This window comes from Arvicanthis niloticus, chromosome 11 (genome assembly GCF_011762505.2).
Source record: "Arvicanthis niloticus isolate mArvNil1 chromosome 11, mArvNil1.pat.X, whole genome shotgun sequence".
Lineage (NCBI taxonomy): Eukaryota > Metazoa > Chordata > Mammalia > Rodentia > Muridae > Arvicanthis > Arvicanthis niloticus.
Window position 1 is genome coordinate 78,122,982 of NC_047668.1, and position 18,091 is coordinate 78,141,072.

The window sequence follows — 18,091 nt, forward strand, 5'->3', positions numbered from 1 at the left end:
ACACACCCCAAAGAGTGTGTCTTTTAAGAAAAGAAGGTGATCTCTGGCCAATCAGGGGAGGACTGAGGACAAGATCTCTCTCAAAGCACTTCTTCTAAGCACTGATCTATCAAAGGGGGAAACAGAGATTTATAATTGAGAAGAACAGGAGTGAGGAATGATTATACTTGGCCTACCACTGCTGTGTGGGGTGGCAGGCCTCTGCTCATGGGACTAATTCAAGAACTTTCCAGACAGAAAACCTGATTTTGAAAGTATTTTCCAGGCCAACTTGAAGGTGGACTTAGGGAAGAGAAGATCAGATCTCCTGGGGTACAATCCTTGGAGACTTTTGCTCAGTGAGACTGGTTCAGATCTGTGCTCAGGAATTCTGCCCTTTCAAACTTGGCTTCTTCGGTCTGACTAAAATAGCTCCCTTGTTGGGACTCTGCCATCTAACAGAAGCTTCTTTGACCCATCTTCCAGACAGCTGTTGAAGGCACATCTGATAATGTCACTGGCCTGCCTAAGATTCGACAGTATCCTCCCACTGTCTGCCAGGATGTCCCTGCTTTTCCACAACTCCCACCCCACCCCATGTGGCACTGGAGTGGGGTGACCCATGTGGGACAGGTGTTTAGGGATAAGCTAAGCTGGAATGCCAGGGCTTTCCTTGCCTCCATGAGAAGGGTCTTAGAAATGTGTTCACATGGCTTCTTTGTACTTGGTCCGGTAAAAAACGTCCCCTAGGCTATTGAAGCTCTAAGTATCACAGAAATCTTCCTCCACTTTACAAGCCCTAGAATCCTCTTGATCTTCTGTCATTCCCCTCCCACCCTCCTTCCTTCTCCCTCCTGCACCCACACCATTTTCCTCTCTCCAGTCAGGACTTCTCTGAACACAGTCTAGAAGGTTCCCATCAAAATGTCTGTTCTTTAGCCCAGGGGGAGCATGGCTTCTGGGAAAGACAGCCCTGGCTGTTCTGAAGCTATCCTATCCCTGCCAATTTCCCCTCTATCTCTCCACGTGTCTTCTCTGCTGCCCTGGGACCTGCCTTTTCAAGGTAATTCCAACAGACAAGTAGTGTCTGGAGGAAGAGGTGGGCCTCAGAAGCCTTGACAGACTAACCCGGAACAGGATGTCATGGCTACCCCCAGAACTGAAGCTCTATTGCTGTAATGGTTCTTAGTGAGTGCTCCGTAACAACGCGTTTGAAATATGTTTCCTTAGGGATAATGACATGTTGACATTAGAATAGACTACTTGAAACTGCCAATGTTTGACCATCTTCGGGATACAAAAAGAGCAATTTCATGTGATCTATCTTGTAGATTTTAACCAGGTCAATCTGACCTCCAGGTCAGTATGATTTCCTGCAGGGAGCAGCAGCAGGATTGGAATGGCTAAAGGGAACAAAAGGCAAGAGGGAAGGCCAGGCGTTCACAGCTTCTCAGTAAGGTAAGCTGGTTAGTGCGGGAAGGATGTGCAGAGCCTGAGTCGCTGACCCCGCCCCATCCCAACCCCCAAAGCTCACTGTTCTTCGTGTAGAGAGAAGGACATGGTTATTTCATTTCTAAGTTTTTCGTGTAGGCTTTAACATTTATAAACAAAATCACCCACACATTTTTTGTCTCTTTCAGTTAAAACTAATCCAAGGGAAAGGGCTTCATTTGTTTTTGCTTTCCTTTGGTCTTTTGAGGTGGAGTTTCCTTTGACCTGGATGAAATGCTGCTTGCTGTGTAGACCAGGTGGGCCTTAAACTTGTAGCCTCTGTCTTTCAAGAGCTGATATTTCAGATAGCGTACTGCTTGCTATGCCTCAGTATTTTTTTAGAGATAGGCGGGAAGAAAGAGGAGGGTAGGCAGAATTGATCTCATGAATAGGAGATCGGCCTTCATTTATTTTACAAGATCATATTTTGGATAACAGCAGCTTTTATGCAAAACTCCTTGCACGATGATTTGAAAGACAGGAAATTGTTTCTATGTTTTGGAATAGTGCCTAATTGTCAGGACCATGAATTAAAAAAAACAAACTAACAAAAAAACCCAACAGTAGCAACCACAACAACGAAAACCAACATCGGAGGCAGGATTATTGCTACTGAAGCCTACAAGAGAAGAGAAAGCTTGTAGCGTTATTACTGCAGTCCACGGCAAGGGCATAATTAATATGATTTACAAAAAGTTATTATCAAAGGGGAAATGTCCTCCTTCCAATGTGTAGATCTAATTTAGCTAACAATCAGTTTGCTGTAAGCACTGCCATTCACAAGGGTTACAGCAGACATCCTACAGCAACTCTGCAAAGCCATGCTGCACGTTGACTGCGGAAGGACTTAGAATTAATCCTTTAGAGCAGTGATTCTCAACCCTCCTGATGCCAGGGCCCTTTACTGCAGCTCCTCATGCTGTACAGACCCCAACCCCCATGCCATGCTGACCCCCAACCCCCATGCTGACCCCCAACCCCCATGCTGTACAGACCCCAACCGCCATGCTGTGCTGACCCCCAACCCCCATGCTGTACAGACCCCAACCCCCATGCCATGCTGACCCCCAACCTCCATGCTGTACAGACCCCAACCCCCATGCTGTACAGACCCCAACCCCCATGCTGTGCTGATCCCCAACCTCCATGCTGTACAGACCCCAACCCCCATGCTGTACAGACCCCAACCCCCATGCCATGCTGACCCTCAACCCCCATGCTGTACAGACCCCAACCTCCATGCTGTGCTGACCCCCAACCCCCATGCTGTACAGACCCCAACCTCCATGCTGTGCTGACCCCCAACCCCCATGCTGTACAGACCCCAACTCCCATGCCATGCTGACCCCCAACCTCCATGCTGTACAGACCCCAACCCCCATGCCATGCTGACCCCCAACCTCCATGCTGTACAGACCCCAACCCCCATGCTGTGCTGACCCCAACCTCCATGCTGTACAGACCCCAACCCCCATGCTGTGCTGACCCCCAACCTCCATGCGGTACAGACTCCAACCCCCATGCTGTACAAACCCCAACCCCCATGCCATGCTGACCCTCAACCCCCATGCTGTACAGACCCCAACCTCCATGCTGTGCTGACCCCCAACCCCCATGCTGTACAGACCCCAACCTCCATGCTGTGCTGACCTCCAACCCCCATGCTGTACAGACCCCAACCCCCATACCATGCTGACCCCCAACCTCCATGCTGTACAGACCCCAACCCCCATGCTGTGCTGACCCCCAACCTCCATGCTGTACAGACCCCAACCCCCATGCTGTACAGACCCCAACCCCCATGCCATGCTGACCCTCAACCCCCATGCTGTACAGACCCCAACTCCCATGCCATGCTGACCCCCAACCCCCATGCTGTACAGACCCCAACCTCCATGCTGTGCTGACCTCCAACCCCCATGCTGTATAGACCCCAACCCCCATGCCATGCTGACCCCCAACCTCCATGCTGTACAGACCCCAACCCCCATGCCATGCTGACCCCCAACCTCCATGCTGTACAGACCCCAACCCCCATGCCATGCTGACCCCCAACCCCCATGCTGTACAGACCCCAACCCCCATGCTGTGCTGATCCCCAACCTCCATGCTGTACAGACCCCAACCCCCATGCCATGCTGACCCCCAACCTCCATGCTGTACAGACCCCAACCCCCATGCTGTGCTGATCCCCAACCTCCATGCTGTACAGACCCCAACCCCCATGCCATGCTGACCCCCAACCTCCATGCTGTACAGACCCCAACCCCCATGCTGTGCTGACCCCCAACCATAACATTTCTGTTGCTGCTTCATAACTGTAACATCGTTATTGTTGTGAATCATAATGTAAATATCTGTGTTTACTGATGGTCTTAGGTGACCCCTGTGAAAGGGTCAGAGGTCACCACCAACAGGTTGAGAGCCACTGATCTAGAGCATGTCAGAAGAGAACACACATCTAAAGTGGAAATCTAGAGTTACAGCTCAGAATATCTTTAGGGAAACAGAACCATTTTAAGGCAGCAGTTAGCTGTATTGCATAACAAAGGAGAATGAAAGGCTGGTAACTGCTACCCAACCCCCACGCACAGGACTTCCTGTCCCTGGTCAGCTCTTAACTTCCTTTTTGCCATCTTACTGGCCATCCAGACTGGACACTGTCCATTGTCTCTTCAGACACATATATCCAGAGAACATCCCACCAAAAACTCCATCTATAACACCATTCCAGGTGTCTCCCACTTGGTCACAAGAATGTCTTCCTGTCACTGTGAGCCCCTAAACATACTTGAGTGTAGTATCAACCAAAGCTGAGTAAGGTAGGTCCTGCCTTTACATGCAACTGGGGCTGAGAAAGCACAGCCCTGATCCTATGAGGAAGTGGGGTTTTTTTTGGGGTTTTGTTTTTTTTTTTTCTGTCTCTAACGGGTCAACCTTGTCCCATCCATTCCTTTGTCTGCGTCCATTAAAGATTTATAATCCCAACCAAAATCAAATCTAGGACAGGAGACAAGATCTAAACTCTATTATAAGTAGTGAATTCAAGGAGCTGGTAGATGACATCCTACGTGGATGGCTAGATCCTGAACCCTCAGTAACCCAAGCAGTGTCTTGGAATGTGCATTCCCAGTGAAACTGAACAAAGGGGCTTGGTGTGCAGTGGACTGAGTCTCAAACTGGGCCTTGGGGTACAGGGGCTCTCATATCTTATCTGCTAGGCAGCCTTGGACAAACCACTCTCTTCCTTGGACCTTCCATCACTCTTCATAAGGTCCCCAAATGATAATAGTAGGTTAGTAATTTTCAATAGTTCTTTCTCCATTGACATATGACACAGTAACCTGGGTGTCCCATGATCATGCCAGAATTTGAGACAGTCTTACAGGGCAAGCTGGGATTTCCCACTCCCTTTCCTTTTTTAAAACCCACATCCTCATTTCAAGACCATAACAAGATGAAGAAAGAGAATATGAGCACTTTATAGCTTGAACGTTCTCTGATAGTAAATGTAGAGTGAAAATTATAAAGGCCATTTTATGAAATATGTGTAAATTTTTCGCCTTAGAACTTGGGCAGAAAAGCACCTGCCAGCAGGTTTGGGTCCATCTAATTAGTTACAGAGGAGGGGGAGTTACAAGACAACGGCCTATTAAGAACATCCCAGAAACTGACTGGCCAAGGGAGGAACTACACCCTGCCCCCATGGTACGGCCTACTAGTGTTAAAAAAAAGTAAAACAACCAATCCTGTGCACCCGATCGAAAGTTCACTTTTTCCCTACCCCGCCCATATATAAGCACTAAACCCCTGAGCCACGAGGTCAGTCTCTCTATCCCCTATGTGAGATATGGGGATATGGGCTGGCCCAGAGCTCTGATTTAATAAACCACCTCATGTGCTTTACAGCAAGATGGTCTCTCGTGTGTCCTTTGGGTGCGTGCTATCCTGTGACTTAAGTGGACCTCCTTTCTGGGGAGTCCCGGACCTTTCATAAACACGAACAGATAGACTTTGTAGCTGAGTGTTTCTGTATGTGGGCATGTCCTAGCCAGCTTCCCCCAAATGGTACAAATATTTGTTGAACAAAACTGAATGGGGTGGCTTAATGCCACTCTGTCTATTCCTCTCTCTTCTTCTGACTTTTCTATCCTACCCTCACACCCCTTCCATAGTCCAAGTGCTGGGCAGTCTGGCATGGACTCCTAGCTTTAATCCACCTGCCTGTGAAGCTCATCGAGCCCTGGGAGATGTGAGCTGAGCCTGGTGACAGAACCAAAGGTCAGTTTTCCTTCCTCCTTTCAGCAATCCACAAACAAGAATGTCCCGCAGAGGGCCAAAGCCAGATCCACTTACGCAGAGCGCACTGAAGTCTTTTTGTTTCTCTCCTCCCTATATTTTGGAAGCTCCAGCAGGAATGTGGACTGAATTTAAACACAGAGAGCCATGGCCATTAACAGTGAGCACTTTTGTAGATTCATGCAGCCTCTTCTGCCTTTCTTCTCCCATGGCCTTGAATGATCCGCTGTTTGCAGACAATTCCCTTGTTGTGCTCTCCAGAGCAGGCTGAGCCTGGCTCTCCCATTGTCTCTTATTTGGGCAAACAAAAGCAGTCTTCTTAGCACAGAGCTCGGTGCTGATAAAAGGCTGATTAAAGCCCCCTTTGTGGTAAAATTTAATAGGTCTGGGTCGAGCGTTATATTTGATTAACCCCAGCCAGTTATTACATGGTGTTTGATAGAGATTACAGCTTTGCCCACTGGCTCTCAGCTGGGTGGAGCTTTGAACTCCTAGGGAACCACAGACTGAGCTAGCCATCAGCAAATGGAAGTCAATGAATCTCTCTCTCTGGTCCCTCCATGCTCCGTTTCAGTGGCTCCCTTTTCTTTATATTCTTTCTTCCCAGGGAAGCATCCAGTACTTTCCAGTTAGTGAGTTCTTTGTGACAGCCAGGAAGACATCGGGTGAACTCCATCCCACAGCACATGCCAGTGGACTGACTGTCCCTCTTGAGGTGTTCTCAGCTCAGGCCCTGTTTCCCATGAGTCCAGTGCCTTCTCCCAGGCCACATTGAAGGGATAAAAGATGAACCCCTGGAAGCTCAAGCCGGCTGTTAGCCCTCCTGCTTTGCTCTTTTCTTAGTGACTGACACTGAACTTGTGATCATCCATCTTACCTACCATGTACTGTGATGCGTGGCAGGCTTGGAGTGCCAACCTTCTAAGAACAAACTCATAGCTAATGATGTCACTTCCGCTTCTCTTCTTGCTAGTCACTCCTCTTCTCCTCAGTGGCATGGGTCATGTCCTATATATGTGTCTTTCTAGATTGCCAGGTACTCCCTGTCCCCTGCTTCTCCTTCCATTCTTTGTCCTTTGCCAGGCTGATGAGCCTGGTTTATGACTTGCCACCAACCATCAACAAGAATGATGGACCTAGGTCCAGGTCTGCACTACTGCCTGTGGTTAGTTAACCTTTCCGTGGTCTCAGTGTCACCTGTGGTTAACCTTTCCGTGGCCACAAGTGTGCAGGACAAGAGCTCTGTCAAAGCATCAGGGAGAGGAAGCCAACATTGGTGTCAGAGAAATCCATCCAGTAAGTGATTGGGTGAAGCACCCTTCAAAATTCTGCATGAGCACCTCCCTCCCCCTCAGCACACTCTTGCAGCTCCACCATACCACTCCAGCATACTCTCTTGTCATTGTTAGTGACCTCTCTGTCCGTCCTACGAGACTGTAAACCTGAGAGCAAGAAGGGTGTCTGACTTAGTGCAGCCCCTTTTAATTTTTTTTTTTTTTTTTTTTTGTGATTTGAATGAATTCAACAAGTTACTTTTAAAAACAGGTTATTTTAAAAGCAAGAACTTAAGCTAGCCATGGAAATGTACATCTGTGATACCAGTATTCCTGAGGCAGGAGGATCATGAGTTTGAGGAGAGCTTGAAAATTCTGCATGAGCACCTCCCTCACCCTCAGCACACTCTTGCAGCTCCACCATACCACTCCAGCATACTCTCTTGTCATTGTTAGTGACCTCTCTGTCCGTCCTACGAGACTGTAAACCTGAGAGCAAGAAGGGTGTCTGACTTAGTGCAGCCCCTTTTAATTGGTTTTTTTTTTTTTTTTTTTTTTTTTTTTTGTGATTTGAATGAATTCAACAAGTTACTTTTAAAAACAGGTTATTTTAAAAGCAAGAACTTAAGCTAGCCATGGAAATGTACATCTGTGATACCAGTATTCCTGAGGCAGGAGGATCATGAGTTTGAGGAGAGCTTGGGTTACACAGCAAGACCTTGTCTCATAAAAGAAAAAAGTGTTGGGGAGAAAAACAGGAAGTGCCCCGATGTAGCTTGAGCCGCGGAAGTTCATTCAGGTGTTCTGCTTGTCTTAGTTGCAATCAGTCCTTAAGATTTTAATGTTTATTGATATATGTTAATTATAGATAATAGTGAGGTTGTGTGTGTGTACACATATATATAATGTATTTTAATCATTTTCAGTCCCGTTACCTCTCTGGTTCCCTCCCTACGCCCCTTCACTTTCTTGTCTTTTTTTCCCTCCATGTTTCACAGTGGGTTTCACTAGGGTGGTTACAACAGCATATGCACCTTGTGAGTGTATACACCAAAGATGTTTCTCCCTTCCCCATGAAATAGCACTTTAATAGATAAGAAACACTTGAGAGCAGAACTAATACAGTTCTGTCAAGTTCCCATGATTTGCCTGGCTTTGCTCTGCACACCTACAGTAGTTTGAATGAGAATGACGATCACAGGCTCATGGATTTGAACCCTGGATCCCAGCTGGCGAAGCTGTGTGGGAAGCTTGCGGGCCGTGACCTTGCTCTAGGAGTAGGTCACTGGTGTTCATGGTCTCATCCCAGATCCAGTCCCATCTCTGCTTCCTGTTTGCCATTGTGGGCATGAGTGCTCGGCTTCCGGCCTCTGCCACCAGGCCTGTTTCTTGCTGCCATGGCTTCCCATCATGACAGACTCCTATCTGTCTGTCTGTCTGGAACCATTCATCCAAAAAAACTCCCCATCTACAAGACGGTCTGCTATCCCAGCACCACAAGCTTACCTAATACAATGTCCTTTGACGTCAGTGTTTTGGTGCTTGCATGCGTGGCAGATGTGTCTCATATCAAAAATTTATTTTATCTCTTTTTGTCTGATACTTTCGGCCTTTGGATTCACTAAAATAGACTAAATTCCTTTTACTTGCAATGACTGGTACAGTTGGGGCTTTTAGAACTTTTAATTGACGTAATTGTTTATATTAATGTAGTATGGTGAAATATTTTAATTCAGGTATACAATGAAAATTATCTAATGTGGTGAGGAGCTTTCCTGCGCTACTGTGTAACGTGGACCTTACTGGAGATGACCACTTAGACACAGTGTATAGCTAACTGAAGGTCTTTATTCCAGCCTGCTGAGACCACCCCCAAGTGTTGGGGACCTAGGTGTATCCCTGAATGTCTAGAGCCTTTATATCCTGGCATCTCCCTGAGCTGCAGGGATTTCACAGAAGCAGGCAGTTTTGGTTTTCTGTTGGGGACTTTTTTGATTGATTGATTGATTGATTGATTGATTGATTGATTGATTTATTTATTTATTTGAGATAGAGTTTCTTTGTGTAATAGCTCTGGCTCTCCTGGAACTTACTTTGTAGATCAGGCTGGCTTTGAATTCACAGAGCTCCACCTGTCTCTGCCTCAAAAGTGCTGGGGTTAAGGGTTTAAGGGTATGTGCCACCACACCCTATAGAAATGAACAGTTTTAACAAATACTAAAATAAGCGGTTAGTTGGAGGCCGGTCCATACACACGAGCGGTTTAACAGAAGCAAAGATAAGTTAGCAAGGACATTCTCACCTTTGATTTCCAGAACAGAGTTCAGCAGTTTTCCATGGGATTCTCTTATCAAATTAAGATTGTAGCCGGGCAGTGGTGGCGCACGCCTTTAGTCCCAGCACTTGGGAGGCAGAGGCAGGCAGATTTCTGAGTTCGAGACCAGCCTGGTCTACAGAGTGAGTTCCAGGACAGCCAGGGCTACACAGAAAAACCCTGTCTCAAAAAAAACTAAAAAAAAAAAAAATTTAAAAAGTAATAATAAAGAATTCAACATGGAGGAGCCTCGGCACTTTCCTGGACACAACTGTACAAACAGGTCCTCCAAATGAAATGCTGTTATCATTAGCTTTTTGTTGTAGACTCCTGGAGGGGGGGGTGACACCACACCCTGAAACACAACACCACACCCTAAAAAACACACACACACACACAAAGAAGCAAAGCGAAACAGAGTGGCACAGAGTTCATCCCAGGATAGGAAATCCGTGACAGATTAACATAAAGATTCTACCACAGCCCAACTTGATGAACCAATTCATTTTTATTGGGGTTCCTTACAGAAGCAGAGGTGACTCAATTGTAGCTACATTAACAAAATTCTCACCCCAACATGGGTGACAGCTCCCAGAAGCTGCAACCCAACACCCTCTACTTGACTTGCAGGTGCTGGACACATTCTCTAAGAACCCTGGCTGGTCAGAGCCCCTGACCATGGGGTGGGGGAGGGGTGGGAAACAATTCTGAATCCTTTAAGTCTGAGGATTTCCAGGCCTGTGAAGTTTGTTTACTTCCTGAGTCCCATGAACCCCTCCCTCCTTCGAGGAATGTTCCATTCAGAGGAAACTCTCTACCACTCCCCTCCCTCCTGTACCTCAGCCAGCAGGAGAGGAGAACCCACATCACAGGGGAGGGGACTGGAGGTCACACTAGCCCCAGGCAGACCTTCTTCCCAGGACTCATTCACCTCTCCCTAAAGCACTCATTTTCTCCAAGGTTGCCAGCCATATTCCTCTGCTCCAAAGACTGCATATAAGCATCTAGATCTCACTGGCTGCCCTGGTTAGGCTGTGGAGCGTCCCCCAGAGGCTTGGCCCCATCATGATAATCCTGGGAAGTGGTGAAAACTTCAGATGTAAGATGGGAGATTATCAGGCGTTGAGGGAATGTTCTTGTGGAACCTAGCCTTTCCCCTCTCCTTCTCTTTGGGCCTGAGGTGAGCCACTGTGTTCCACTACAGTGGCTTTACCACAGCCTGTGTTACACAGCCAACTGACTATGAACTAGATGGTCAAAGCAGTCAGCTGAAATAAACCTTTCTTCTGTTTGAACTGATTATATCAGGTTGGGTGGTTTATTTAGTGTGTATTTCTCTCTCTCTCTCTCTCTCTCTCTCTCTCTCTCTCTCTCTCTCTCTCTCTCTCTCTCTCTCTAGTGTGTGTGTGTGTGTGTGTGTGTGTGTGTGTGTGTGTGTGTGTGTGTGCTTATGAAGACTATGGAGGTCTACCTTGAGTGTTGTTCCTCAGGAGTTGTCCACCTTGGTTTGGGTATGTGAGTGTGGTATCTGTGTGTGTTATATGCATGCATGTCTGTGGTGTGTGTGTGTGTGTGTGTGTATGTGTGTGTGTGTAGAACACAGGTTAATGTTTGGTGTCTTCTCCTATCCCTCTGGTCCTTATGTTTTGAGGCAGGCCTCTAGCTGAATTTGAAGCACGTTAATTGGACACTAGTTGGTCATCTAGCACCAGGGATTTTCCCGTTTCCTTCCCTCTAAAACTAGAGTCCCTCACACACACTACCACACCCAGCTTTTTACATGGGTGCTGGAGGCCCAAATTCAAGACCTCACAAGTGTGCATTTTACCAATTAAGTCACCTGTACCGCTTCCCATTTGGTGTTTGTTCACTCTTTTGAGGTTTTTGTTTTTCTGAGACAGGGTTTTTTTGTGTAGCCTTGGCTGTCTTGGACACTTACTATGTAGACCAGGCTAGCCTTGAGTTTACAGAGAACCACCTGCCTCTGCCTCCCAAGTACTGGGACTAAAGATGTTCTCCCCACTGCCTGTCCCCATTTGTTTTTTGTTTGTTTGGTTGGTTTGGTTTTTTGTTGTTGTTGTTGTTGTTTTTTTCAAGACAGGGTTTCTCTGTGTAGCCGTGGCTGTCCTGGAACTCACTCTGTAGACCAGGCTGGCCTCGAACTCAGAAATCTGCCTGCCTCTGCCTCCCAAGTGCTGGGATTAAAGGCGTGAGCCACCACTGCCCAGTAGGGCTAATTTTAAAAGTTCATAGGATTCTGTCTTGATTATTGAGGGACTGGCTGGGTCATATTAATAACTGATAGAGTTATTAAATAATATTTGAAAATACCTTTTACACACACACACACTTTACTAAATGCCTGATAAAAGAAGAAAACAAGTGTTGAGAGACACTTTTAGGAAAGAAACAGTTAGTAGCCAGGAAGCATAGACATTGATTATACAAATAATGACTGGCTGAGAGCACTGTAAGACTTGTTAGGAAGCAAGCTGTAGCCTAGACAGTAACCTTGGATGAGAGGTGGGGTTAGGGCAAACACCACCCTAACCCATTACCATAAATGGTGTGAGGGGAGTACCGAGAGCATGGCCAAAAGGAATTGAGCCAATACTGACTGATGCTAACCACGAGTGCACTCTGATTCTTCAAAGTCCAGGTAACAAAACCCTGTGGCTAAGTCAGCATGAAGGTAGGTCTCTGTGGACATAAAGTCTGAAGAAAGTTTGAGAAATTTTTCCACAAGACGTACCCTCAAACAGTGCCCAGCTTGACTGCTATAGTGGAGACCCATGACTGCACGCAAGGTTCAGGACATGAGAGGGATGTGCATGCTGGCAAAGAAATGGAAATAAGAGGTTGGAATTTGGCTACATGAGGACACAGGGAGTTCCAGGTTATAAAGGAAAAGGCGTCTCTCATTGGATGTGTGTGTCTGTCTGTGTGTGTCTCTGTGTGTTTTCTGTCTCCCCACACACACTCAAGAGCACTCTTTCTCTCTTTCTCTCTCTGTCTCTCTCTCTCTCCCTCTCCCCTCTCTCTCTCTCTCTCTCTCTCTCTCTCTCTCTCACACACACACACATACACACACACACACATACACACACCCTCCACAAATATTTGGATATGTAGCCAAGGCTAAGCAATGGTCACATCTTATACTGGAATTCCTCACCCTAAGGAAAGCATTTGCACACTTACTTAGGTTGACACCATTGTTTCTCTGCACATAGAATGTTTAGGTTGGTAGTTTGCTCAGTGTTCAACTCAGCTCCCTAAATACAAGCACACTGGTGACATATTACAAGGCTTTTCCAAATTGAAAGATCTAGATGCAAAAAGACCAGGTGAAATTCAGTTCCTGCAATAATGAAAACCAGCATTTTTGTTTTCTTTTTGTTTGGTTTTAGATTCATGAAAGAGATATATGTGTAAGGTCCGTATGAAAGGGGACCTCACGACCCCATGAAGAACTGCAGACACACCCCAAATCACTCATGAGAAACACAACTTGATGCAACAGCAAGAGGTTTACTCAGACTAGCATGCTAGGGCGTCCTCACTCGTATCCCACGCAGGGGCAGAGGAGATCAGCCCCCAGCAACGAGTTCTTACAGCTTATAAAGGAAGAAAGCACAAGCTATGAGGAATAGGGGAGGGGGAAGGAGAGGATGCAGGTCATTGGTTCATTTAAACTCAAACTCCTAAGGTGGATGGAAGGTCACTTTATAATTGGCTATTTCAGACTAGTTACACTCTATCTATCATATACACCGTTTCAAGGCATGGTCAGGCTATCTCAGGCCCAAAGTATTCTGTTACCGTTTTCTCAGGACTGCTTGTTAGGGCCATCGGTTCGGGTGGTCACTCCCATTAGAAACAGAAAGTCACTCCCATTATTTTATTTTACATAAGAATAACTATGGGTCTAGAAAAGAAGAAAAATTGTCTTAAAAAGAGAACTTTAAAAAAAGGGATTTTGAGCCAGGCACACCTTTAGTCCCAGCACTGAGAAGGCAGAGGTAAAAGGATCTCTCTTAGAGGCTAGCCTGGTCTACAATGCAAGTTCCAGGACAGCCAAGGCTACACAGAGAAACCCTGTTTCAAAAAATAAAATAAAATAACATAAAATAAAACCAGAAGACAGACAGACAAAGGGAGGTGGGAGGGGGAGAGGAAGGGAGAAAGGAAAGAGAAAAGGAAGGAAAAAAGGAGGAAGGAGGAAGGAAGGAAAGAAGGAAGGAAGGAAGGAAGGAAGGAATTTACTTAGTGATGATTTACTTTAATCATCTTCAATGAGGACAGTCCAAGAGAAGATGGACTTTATGAAGCCCATGACTAAGGAGTGGGATTCTCAGCCTGGAGCAGGCCTGAATCCAATGCTAAATAAGGATTAGAGTGGGAATAGGGATGAGGTAGGCTAGGCAGGCTGCAGGCAAAGAAAAGGCCCATCAAAAAGGAATCTCTGTGAGAGGCAGGGGACAGCAAGTGGGTGCCAGCACTCAAGCCAGCCAGCATTGACGCACAGAGCCTGAAGCACTGGACCCAGTGGGCATCACAAGCTGAGGATTCCCAAGACAGCCAATGCCCACTATCCTGGATGCGGTTTGAGGTACTATTTATGAATCTGTCACCTTGTAGCAGGACCCTCCAAACACTCATTTGATTACCAAGAAAAGGGTCAAATCGGGAAAAGGATCTAAAGGTCTGGTTTTCAAGGATGGATTACATATTTCTTAAAGGCTGTGGGGCTCTTTTAATGTGTATTTTAGAAAGATGGACTTTTAAATCACAAGCCACAAGAGTGTAGCTGCGGTCACCCTGCCCTCCAGATGCACAAGGCTGACTCATCCCTCAATTGGTGTGAAGTCCAGTGTTTTCTTCAACATTTCTTGTGAAACCCAGGGGGCAAACTCACAGTCAGTTTTAGTTCTTACTTCCTGCTTTTGCAAAATTGTCTGAGGATCACTTTGCTGCTCTGTCCACACATCCTCTGAATCAGCTTCCACTTGACTCCTACGTCCAGCACACCACCACTGAGTCACTCAGAGCCATTCGCATATAGCAAGCTTTATTGAAGATTGGTGTGTCAAGAAGGTAGGTAACATTACACCAATTACTGTAGGTTGTGATTTTAAAAATCTGTTATCCCTGTTTTTAGACGTTCTCCAGTGCTCCACAGGCAGTTCATAGACTCCCTCTGTGCTGGCTGTAGCTAGTGCGAGGAGACACGGAAGGAGGGGTCATCGGCAGGAGCCATCTCCAGCCACTTGAGACTTCCGGAGTTCATGGAGTCCAAATACAAAACTGGAATCAGTTATGGTGGTGAATGCATGGAATCCTAGTTCTTAGGAGGTGGGGCTCAAGGATCAAGGGTTTGAGGCTAGCTTAGGCTACATGAAGCATTGTATCAAAGAAATAAAAATGTAAATCAAGCTTGGCCTTATAGGTCCTGAAGGAGAATGTAACACATTTTTTATGTGTTTGTTTATGTCTGATGGCTTTATCTTTGTCTTTACTATTTGGTCATGTAGCATGCTGGCTGCTCAGTCTGGCTTTTGTCACTGTGTTACAGAGTCTAAGACGAACAACGTTAAAGAGGAAGGCTCGCAGTCTCAGAGGTTTCAGCACAGGGCTAGCTGGCTCCTCTGATGTGGGCCTGCGGTGAGACAGAACGTAAGGGCTAGGCAACCATCCAGAGAGGAGGCTGCTCACCACAGGGAATCCAGGAAGCCAAGAGGCAGAGAAGTGTATGGTGAGACATGACTTTTAAGGGCATCCCTCTCCAGCGAGATTCAGTTCTTTCAACCAGGCTTTGCCCCCTAATTTCCACTAGCTCCCAAGAATTCTATGAAATTATTAATCTATCAATGATTTGGCCCATTTATTACATCAGAATGCTCTTGACCCAATCACTTCTTCAAAGACCGTCAGCTGGCAACCAGGCCTTTAACATATGAGCCTTGGGAGAGGGATTTCATATCTAGACAACACTCTCCTACATAACTGTAGCCAGCTCCTCCCTCTCACAAGAATGTAATGGATTATTCATATACTCTCTCCTACCTGTCCCGCCCCTCACACCTCCCTCCTCCATCGACTTCTCTCTGCTGGGGCTCAAACCAAGGGCTTTGCTGATACACACTACATACTCTACCACCCAGCTCTCAAGCAGTTTACTTTCTTTTTAGCATCTTCTGTAGGGGAGGGTGCATGCCACACCACCTGTGGAGGTTGGTCCTCTCCTTCCACCATAGGATTCTGGAGATCAAACTCAGGTAGTTAGACTTGGCAACAAGTGCCTTTGCCTGCTGGATCTCACTAGCCCCTAAATTAAATTAAAAAAAAAAATACTAAAGAAAAATTTTTTTTTAAAGTTTATCATTAAAAAGAGACACTTACTGCTGTTCTATCTCTTTTTCAGCACTCAGGGTCAGCATCAAGTGAGCAGCTGGGATGAGTTGATTTTAAATCCTAGGGTGACCAAGAGCCCACTGCATGTCTCACACTTCAGCCTCAGCATCAAGTGTAGTGACAACCAGGAAGGGCCATTATCCCAATGGCCACCAGTTTAAAGGAGTGGAAGATGTTTAGGTCTCTGGGATGCCTGAGTTGGAACAGACCTTTGGTTTAAGATGGAGTTTCCCTCCAGCCAGGAGTGCTAAGAATGGAATTCTCAAGGCAAGCCCAGCAAGACACAAGAGATAACGAGTTTTATGTCATTTAGGCTGTCTGGAAAAGGGAGCCTGCAGATGGTCAGGACGGCCTTTCCAGTCCTTTCTCTTGGCCATCTGTCTCTCTCCAGAAAGATCCGAATGGGTGTGTGTGGAGAGCCTACTGTGGCCCCATACACTGCTTTAGATGCAGCTGCTCTTGGCATGGTCACGCCTGAGTTTGCACCCAAGACCCTCAAAGCTCTGTACATTATGGTAATTAGCCATCTGCTTCAGCCTCTCCAGGCTGCTCACAAAAGACAGGAAGCTCCACTCAGCATCAACAGTAGAAATTGAGGTGGTGCCCCACTCCACGCTCATACTCCTAGTCCCTCACGATATAGCAAAACCTCTAAGCCTTAGAGTCTAAGAGAACTGTCACAGCCCTGAGTACACCTCTTAGCTCTCTGCACTCCTTGAGAATGAGCAAAAGATACCCCCCACACGCACACAGACACACACACACAGAGACAGACAGACACACACACTGGCACACAAAAACACACACACACACACACACACACACACACACACACACTCACCAATCATGAGAGTCTTCACAGACTGTTAGAGCACCTCTGGTCTCTTGGAGGAGCCTAAATCACCGTTTGTTTGAGAAATATCTTTGCCTTTGGGGACTAAAGAGGGGCAAGCCCCCAAATCTAAAGGCTCGTGATTCACTGAAGAATGATACCCCGAACTCAAATAGTACATAAACCCAAAGATTATTTTATTCTGCAGAAGTCCAGCATGCTGAGGTCTCCCCATTACCAAGACAGAGAAACAACCAGTGAGCTCATAAGCCAGCTTGATTTAAAGCACATTAGGGGAATTCTGGAAATGATTCCAGAATCATTTCTGGGGTGTAGTAGCTGGAAACTTGCTGAGGAATCCTGGAGTAGGTGGGCTTTGTCTTACTCTACCTCTAAGGACATTTCATTACCAGGACTGGCTCAAAACTGCTGACCCATTGTCCTTGCTTCAGGCCAGGTGATGGAGCAGTTTCTGACTAGCTGCCTGAAGCCTGGGGTTTCAGGCCTAATTTCCTGAACTGCCAACTTGAAACCTGTCATGAAATCAGCCTGCCTCATCAACTCGATAGCATAGTTGACATAGTTACTAGTTACTACTAAGACCCTAAGATTGCTCTTATGTGTCTCCATATATTAGCATTAATAGTAACTGATTAGTAAGAAATGTTTACATCCTCCAATTATTTTCTGGTATAGAAATATCACAGTGAATACATAGTTGCATATTTGTATACTATCCAGATCTGTAAATATTTATTAGAAGAAACCGCATCATGTATAAATAAAATTCTACAGACAGAACCTTCATTTTATTTGTTTGATTAATTCTTTTGTAGTACTAAGGATTGATCTGAGGTCATGCTAAATTCATACTTGATCACTTAGCTACACCTCAGCCCTGGGACTTTGACTTTAAATATGTGGGTCTATTCATATAGAAGACCTTGGTGTCATAAGTATATAATTATATTTCTCTGTGCAATAGGTACAAATATAGTAGGCTTTTGAAACTTTATGTTAAATATATATACAAACATTGATCTGTATCAGGAGAGATAAGTAGCATGTAAACTCAGGACTTGAGAGCTGGTTCAAGTTGCCGTTCTCCACAAAATACATACATGTTAACTGTTCCACGCCTCTTCCGAGTCCCCTCGCCCACAAGAGAGACACGGGAGGCAGTGTTCAGGTAGTTGCTACAGCGAGGCTTTATTCTTGTATCAGCTGAAGCGGAAGACCCCAAGCCCGGAAAAGGCACTGCTTATATGCACCCTAGAGTGGCGTGTTCACTTCTGATTGGCTGTTCACTCATCACCCCATATTACACCCGGGATGGGCAGTGACTTTGGCACGCTTTTGCCTTTTGCACCTGCACAGTTTAGTTGTTTACTTGTGGGAGCACCGGATGCCAGTGCCATCTTGTAATGGCGAATGTTGTCACCGCTTGTCGTGGCTCCCTACATCTCCCCCTTTCTATTTTATTAAGAT

At 46.2% G+C, this 18,091-nt stretch overlaps 1 long non-coding RNA gene across 1 annotated transcript; it reads left to right on the forward strand.

The window, feature by feature from the left end:
- The first annotated feature begins 11,601 nt into the window (after positions 1-11,601).
- Positions 11,602-17,392, forward strand: LOC143443938 (uncharacterized). The gene is made up of 3 exons (XR_013113391.1): positions 11,602-14,454; positions 14,933-15,112; positions 15,782-17,392. It is a non-coding gene; the product is annotated as an uncharacterized LOC143443938 (long non-coding RNA).
- Positions 17,393-18,091: the final 699 nt, after the last annotated feature.